General features: G+C 47.9%; 1 protein-coding gene across 3 annotated transcripts in view; it reads left to right on the top strand.

Moving 5' to 3' along the window:
• CDK19 (cyclin dependent kinase 19) overlaps positions 1-7,500 on the top strand; it is a 1,741,514-nt gene that overhangs the window by 183,345 nt on the left and 1,550,669 nt on the right. The window lies entirely within an intron of this gene.

Below are 7,500 nucleotides of genomic sequence, written 5' to 3'. Positions count from 1 at the left end.
GGCTCCGGCTGGAGCCGATACATCGAGGCTTCCTGTCGGCTCCGAGAGGTCGGCTCCGACAGGATCTATAGTATCTGCTCCGATGGCTCACTCCAGGAAGAGGTCGAGGTCTCCTTCCTTGGAGCCGATACTTTCGGCTCCGGCTTCACCTCTTCTATCGGAACGGAGCCATCGGAGCCGATCTTCAAGGTCATCCAGGTTGTCAGATCATGACCTAGAGAGAGTGGTCAGTAGATTACTTAAGTCACAGGTACTGGCCCAAATGTTACACAGTCCATCTCAACAGACGACTGTTGGTCCACACCTCGTTACAGTTCCTCCTTCAACTCTACCTCAGAGCTTGGAGTTGGAGTCTTCGGGAATGGTTACTGCTACGGCTGGAGGACGGATACCCCCTTCTGTTCCTTCAGCCTCTACTCTTATCTCCTCTTCGAGACCTTCCTTAGAGGGATTCGGTGGTCGGGCTTCCATGGTCTCCTCCGAGGGGTGAGTGGCATCGGACCCTTGTCCGAGCCCGCTCTTCCCTTGGAGCCTCGGCCTTGGTGAGCTCGGCTCCGACATCTGCCTCGGAGACTTCCCTTCGGTGGTCCCTGGAGTTCCTAGCTCTTGGAGCGGGTTCTCTCGGACCTGCCTGGGAGGAGCATTCGAGGTGATGAAGAGTGTACTGGCCACTGGTATCAGTCAGCAGTCTGTTCCCGTAGCTCCTCCCTCTATAGTACCTGTTGACATCTCTGCCACTTCTCTTGCTACAGGACCCAGAGATCCCCGCCTCAGGTTTCCCCATTGGGAATTTCCCCTCTTCCGAGGATTCTCCTGATGTTTCGGGAGATCCTCCTAGGAAGAGGACTTGTAAGAGGAAGCATGTAGACTCCCGAGTCTGTCACTTGGATACTGACTTTGATGAGTCAGAGGGATCCCCTAGATCCCCTCTGAGGATGTCTCCTTCTCAGACATCCTAGAACTTCTGAAACAGAGGGAAACTGGCCCACCAACAATCCCTCTGAGGATGAGTCAGTATACCTAGAGGCGTTTGGATCTCGGCCCTCCACCTCCTGGGTGTCTCCGCCTTCGACCCCCTTATGCAGGTTATTGCACGAAGGCGTGGGCAGCTCCGACTCTGTAGAGCCAGTCCCTAGGAGGCCTTCAAAATTTATCACTGCCCGTCTGACAAACAATTCCTTACCAAGGGTGTCCCCGCTGATGCCATGGTGGTGGCTGCGGCCACCAAAAAGGAACTTGCAGATCCTTCCGTGCCCGTCCATCCTCCTAATAAGGACTCTAGGACCATGGATAGGTACGGTAAGCGGATGTTTTCCTCAGCGACCTTTGCTATGCGTTAAGCTGAATTACCTATGTCACTTCACCAGACTCCAGAGGGATATCCTGAAGGAGCTGGGAGAAGTAGTTCAGGATCCTACAGCTGCAGGGGCTCAAGAAAAAATTGCTTCACAGCTAGGAACCCTTAACTCCATTGCAAACTCCTCCATGCGGCTTATATCATATGCTGCTGATGGAGAAGTAGGGCCGCAGGTACAGGTGTGGCTCTTAGACGCCAAGCCTGGATGCGGCTATGTGATTTTGCGGATCCCTTTAAGGCGTCCTTCACAAATTCTCCCTTTGATGGGTCAGCTTTGTTTGGCCCTCAGGTGAAGGAAACCTTGACCAGGTGCGAACAGGACGGCAAGACTCTTTCTGCTGTTGGAGACCGTTTGTCCACCCCTTCTAGACCTTATCCCAAAGGACAGAAAGGTGGGAAAATGTGGTTCCGTAAATCCCAAGGAGTCACGCTGGATTCACGTGGTCAGTTTACCCCTAGAGGCAGAGGGGTAACAACAACAGGCCGCTCTAGAGGCAGAGGGGTCGAAGAACCAGGGAAACAGGGAGCCTCTCTCTGATAAGCCCTTTCAGCATCCCTGAGGTGTTGCCCGGCTGTCCCTCCTTGGAGGCAGTCTGGGGAAGATTATCACTGTACCCAGAAGCCTGGCATTCCCTCACTCAAGACAGATGGGTACAGTCGATCATATCCAAGGGTTACATAATTCCTTTCGAGGAAAGTCCCTTCCCCTCAAGTTCCCTTCCAGATGTACCACCCGGTCTAAGGGAGATTGCAGAGTCAGAAATCTCAAAACTACTGCAAAAGAGCCATTCAGCCAGTTACAATAGACCATTCAGAGCCGGAATCTACTCAAGGTTCTTTTGGTCCCCAAAAGACGGGAGACTGGAGACCAATATTGGATCTCAGCAGACTCAACAAGTCTGTCAGGAAGACAAGATTCGAATGGTCACTCTTCAGTCAATTCTGCCCTTCTTACAGAAGGACAACTGGATGTGCTCAATAGATCTTCAGGATGCGTACTATCACATCAAAATACACAGACGCTCCAGGAGATTTCTCCGCTTGGCTGGGGTCCAGTCATTTCCAGTTCAGAGCCCTGCCCTTTGGTCTCACTACAGCCCCCAGAGTGTTCACCAAATGCATGGCAGTGGTCACGGCTCACCTGAGACGTCAAGGATTCCAGGTGTTTCCGTATCTCGACGACTGGCTCCTGTCAGCCACCACCAGGCATCAGCTTATACAAGCCAGGGATTACACAATAGACCTTTGTTCTCATTTGGGCATCTCAATCAACCGAAAAGTCATCCTTATCGCCCTGCCAGTCTATTACCTTCATAGGCGCAAACTTAAACACTGTTCGGATGTCAGCTACCCTTACAGAACAAAGAGTTTCAGACATTCAGACTCATGTCAGGATCATTCTGGCCAGCAAGAAAATACAGGCCAGAATGGTTCTAAAGGTATTAGGTCTCATGGCTGCGGCCATTACTCTTCTTCCCTGGCTCGATTCTACATGCGCCTTCTTCAGTGGATGCTGTTCACACAGTGGTCATACCAGCAACTTCCAATCGTCACCAGATTCTGGTGACACAGACATGCAAAGAGCATCTGGCTTGGTGGATCACATCGTCTCAGGTTCACCAAGGCAGGTACTTTGTACCCCCATCCCCGATAGCCACTGTCACCACGGATGCCTCCCTGATCGGGTGGGGGTCATTATCAGGGCAGGATGGTTCATGGGACGTGGCAGCCGTTCGAGTACCATCTGCACATAAATGTCCTGGAGATGAGAGCAGTGCTTTTAACGTTGCAAGCCCTCAACGACTTTCTTCCCGTAGGGACAATTGCAGTCCACACAGACAACATGTCTGTAGTTTGGTATATCAACAAACAGGGCGGAACCAAGTCCTACCCCTTGTGTCGAGAAGTGCTCAGACTATGGCAATGGGCGATCTCCTCTCATCGGTTTCTGGTAGCAACGCATATCCCTGGGAAAACCAACATTATAGCGGACAGATTGAGCAGAGCTGTCCTCATGCCTCACGAGTGGTCACTCAAGCAATCTATAGCGGAAGAGATTTTTCTGGAATGGGGTCGTCCATGTTGCGATCTTTTTGCTACTCCCCAAAACAGCAAATGTCCAGACTTCTTCAGCCTCTTCCCTCTATCAGGCCATCCCCCCAGAGACGCTCTGACCCAGGATTGGCCCCAGGGACTTCTTTATGCCTTCCCTCCATTTCCTCTGATCCCTCAGGTGATCCAGAAAGCTACCGTTTTGAGAGCCAAATTGATTCTCATTGCCCCTTACTGGCCTCGACAAGTTTGGTTCCCGTTCCTCCATCATCACCTTTTGGTGCAGCCGTGGCATCTGGACCCAGTGCCAGATCTTCTGATTCACCAATCGGGTCAGTTGCACCGGTCAATCCCTTCTCTCAACCTCACAGCATGGTTGCTCCACTTCCTTCCTTAGCCAGGCTTCCTTTGATCTCTAACCCAGTTAGAGACATCATAGTAGCTTCGCTAAAATCCTCTACCAGGAGGATTTATACAAGCAAATGGAAACGTTTCTCTTATTGGGCTAAGGCCCAAAATATTGATCCTTTTACTGCCCCTGTTCAGGCAGTTCTGGACTTCTTAGCAGAGATTTTTCATGCAGGCTCCTCTTCTTCCACAGTCAGAGTTCAATTGGCTGCTATTTCCAATTTTCATGTCGGGATAGCAGATCATAATATTATGTCCCATAGGCTCTGCAGGGCCTTCTTGAAAGGAATTTTCCTACTAAAACCTCCAATCAGGAATCCTCCTCCTCAGTGGGATCTAAATTTAGTGCTGACATCCTTGATTCTTCCCCTGCGAGCCAGCTGTTTCTTGTGCCCTGAAATATCTTTCTTGGAAAGCGTTAGTCCTAGTGGCTATTACATCTGCCAGGAGGGTGGCTGAACTTCATGCTCTTCGGTTCGACCCCTATTTGGTTTTTCACAAAGACAGAGTATCTTTGAGAACTAACCCAACCTTTTACCTAAGGTCGCTTCAAAGAACAATTTGAATCAATCCATTGATCTCCCGGTATTTTTCCCTAACTATTCAGATAGAGCTGAACAAAAGCTACATTATCTTGATGTCCACCGTCAACTTAGATATTATTTGGACAGAACAAAAAAATTTAGAAAATCTGATCAACTTTTTGTTTCCTATGCGGATAATAAAAAAGGCCTTCCTGTTTCTAAAGTGACTTTGTCCAGATGGCTTTCTTCGGTCATCTCTGAAATTTATACGCTCAGGGGAAAACAGCTGTGCTCAAAACCTAAAGCACATTCAACTAGGAGCTTAGCTACTTCTGTGGCTTTTCAAGCTAGACTTCCTTTGGACACTATTTGTGCAGCGGCCACTTGGGCTACTCCTCACACTTTTGTTTCCCATTACAAATTGGACTTGGCCTCCAGGGACAGAGCCAGTTTTGGCTCTACAGTCCTCAAGAGTTTGTTCCATTGAGCCACCCAGGATAGAGGTGCTAGGGACGCGGTCCCATCAAGCAAGAATGAAGGCGAGATTGACAACTTAACATTAAGAAGTTATGTACCTACCATAACGTTCCATGTTAGTTGTCTTCTCTCGCCTTCTTTCTTGCGACCCTCCCTCCTACCCCCTGGCCTGGACAGACCTTGTATAAGAAACTGTTATGCTATAGACCATTCAGACCTGGTCCTTTTTCCATCTGTAAGTTTCTTTCTTCCTTTGGGAAGTATTTTATGCTTGGTGCTATTGCCCTTTGTCAGCAAACGAGATCTGGGTACTTACCGCCTTGCATCATGGGATATGGGGCTGCCTCGAGCTGGTAAAAGTGACTCTCGAGCTTAGCAAGTGCCGAGCCGAGGGATTGGCTCCGAACCCATCAAGCAAGAAAGAAGGCGAGAGAAGACAACTAACATGGAACGTTATGGTAGGTACATAACTTCTTATTCAGATTCGCAGGCCTCTACTGAGACCCATTCGGAGTCTGGTATGCTGCAAGATGCTTCAACTGTGGAACCTGCGGATGTCTCCACCTTGGATGGGTCTGGAGCCGCTGTGCAGGCACCGGCTTCTGAGGGTGTGTTCAGGCCTACTGATTTGCATATTAAACCAACGCCATCTTCTTCAAGGCCTAAAACTCGAACCATGCCTAGAAAACAGACGCCCAGTCCACATTAAAAAACAAATGATAAGAATGGCTGGAGATCTTATTACTTTAATCAGGGGAAGCCAACCTTCCCCCTCTAAGAGACCTAGGACTGAATTTGTTTGATACTTCTGTCCAGGATTCTGAATTTTTTTCCACTGATTACCAGGTTTTACCCTTATCTACCTATGAGGATTCTGACGCAGAGGACTCTATTCCCTCTGCTTCCCCCCTCAGAGGATTTCTCTTTTGGTGAAACCCTGCATACTCTTCGGGAACATTTCCTCTGGGAATGCCAGGATTACTCTGATTGTAAAAAGAGGCTTAGGGATTTCTTACTCCTGCCAAAACACAGGCCTTAGCTATCCCTCTTGTACTAGACATTGTTGATTATGCCTTTTCGGAATATAGCTTTGCTCCTGACTCTACCTCCTGCTCCCAGAAAACCTGATAGATATTACAGGGTTCCTGACTCTCTCAAGTTCCTTTTTAAAAATCCTACTGCGGATCCTGAGACCATTTCACAGGGTCCCAAGGGCATTAAGGCTACTACTGCCAAAATTCCTACCACTTCTGATAGAGACTCCAGATGGGGTAAGAAGGTATACACTTCTGCAATCTTGGCCATTAGGGCCTTAAACTGCCAGTTTCATATGTTAAAGTATCAGCGGCATATTATTGGATTGCTAAAACAGAAAATTATGTTGATTCCTGACTGTGCTGAAAATAAAGAATTACAGGATTTAATGCATTCTGCTGAACAGGTTGGAAAAATTACTTTGCAATGTGGGTTTGATTCACTAGAGGCATCTTGCAGGGCTGCTCTCACTGGGTCTGTATTTAGAAGGCATGCTTGGCTTAAGGAGCAATCTTTGCCAGATCATGTTAAAGCTAAATTGCTGGATGCTTCCTTAAATAAGGACTACCTGTTTGGCAACAAAGCAGAAGTAGTTCTTAAAAAGATGGAGGAAAAAGCTAAATCTATGCAAACTGTTAAAGATTTCCTACAAGTACAGCCTGCATGATTTAGTAGGCATTGGTCCTCTAATAATTGGTCCTTTCCTGCCTCTTCCAGGCCTTCTCAGTCCAAACCCAGAACCAGCAGAACACCTAGGCTTCAGTCCCAGTGTAGGCACAGGACTAAGCAGTGGCAGGCTCCCACTTTCTAATTGGAGAGTAGTAAGACCCCCCCCCTCCCCCATGGTAATCTGTTTCAATGACTTAACTTTAAAACTTCCAAACACTTCTCAACTGACTGCTCCTTTAGGGGGAATATTGCTCTGCAGGCCAAAAACTGAGAACTCAAAACAACTGGGTTTTAAATATAGTTTCCCAAGGATACAGATTTCACTTCCACACGTTACCAACCCCGAACAGTTAGCCAGATCTACCCCCAAATCAGTGGGCAGAGGCTCAAAAGCAAGTACTCTTTCTCTTAAGCATAACGGCTATTCAAACTGTACCAGAAGAGGAAAGGGGACAAGGTTTCTACTCAAGGCTTTTCCTGGTACCCAGAAAAGACAACTCATGGCATCCTATCCTGGACCTTTATCTTAAACACCTTTTTGGTGATTCCAAAATTTAAGATGTTAACTCTTCACCAGTTGATTCCTATGATAGGCAAAGATGCCTGATTGGCAACACTGGATTTAATGATAGGCAAAGATGCCTGGCTGGCAACACTGGATTTAAAGGAAGCCCATCTGCACATCCCAATCAGGGAATCTTGCAGAAGATACCTACGCTTCAAAGCAGGCTACATGCACCATCAGTTCTCTGCACTGCCCTTTGGCTTATCTACTGCGCCCAGGGAATTCACAAAGTACCTAGCTCCAGTCATTGCATTTTGCCGGCCAAGAAATATTCTAATATACCCATACCTAGACGATTGTCTAATTCGGGCAGAAATACAGGACATACGTTTGAATCATCTGGCATTTGTACAAAAGGTTTACAATACGTACCTGAACAAAATTATTCTGGAACAAAACTCTTTCCCTACCCA

The sequence above is a fragment of the Protopterus annectens genome, chromosome 1.part0 (genome assembly GCF_019279795.1).
Source record: "Protopterus annectens isolate FY-2018-M chromosome 1.part0, PAN1.0, whole genome shotgun sequence".
In the NCBI taxonomy this organism is placed as follows: Eukaryota; Metazoa; Chordata; order Ceratodontiformes; family Protopteridae; genus Protopterus; species Protopterus annectens.
The sequence above is the reverse complement of the archived record's forward strand: the minus strand, read 5'-3'. Positions and strand labels throughout refer to the sequence as shown.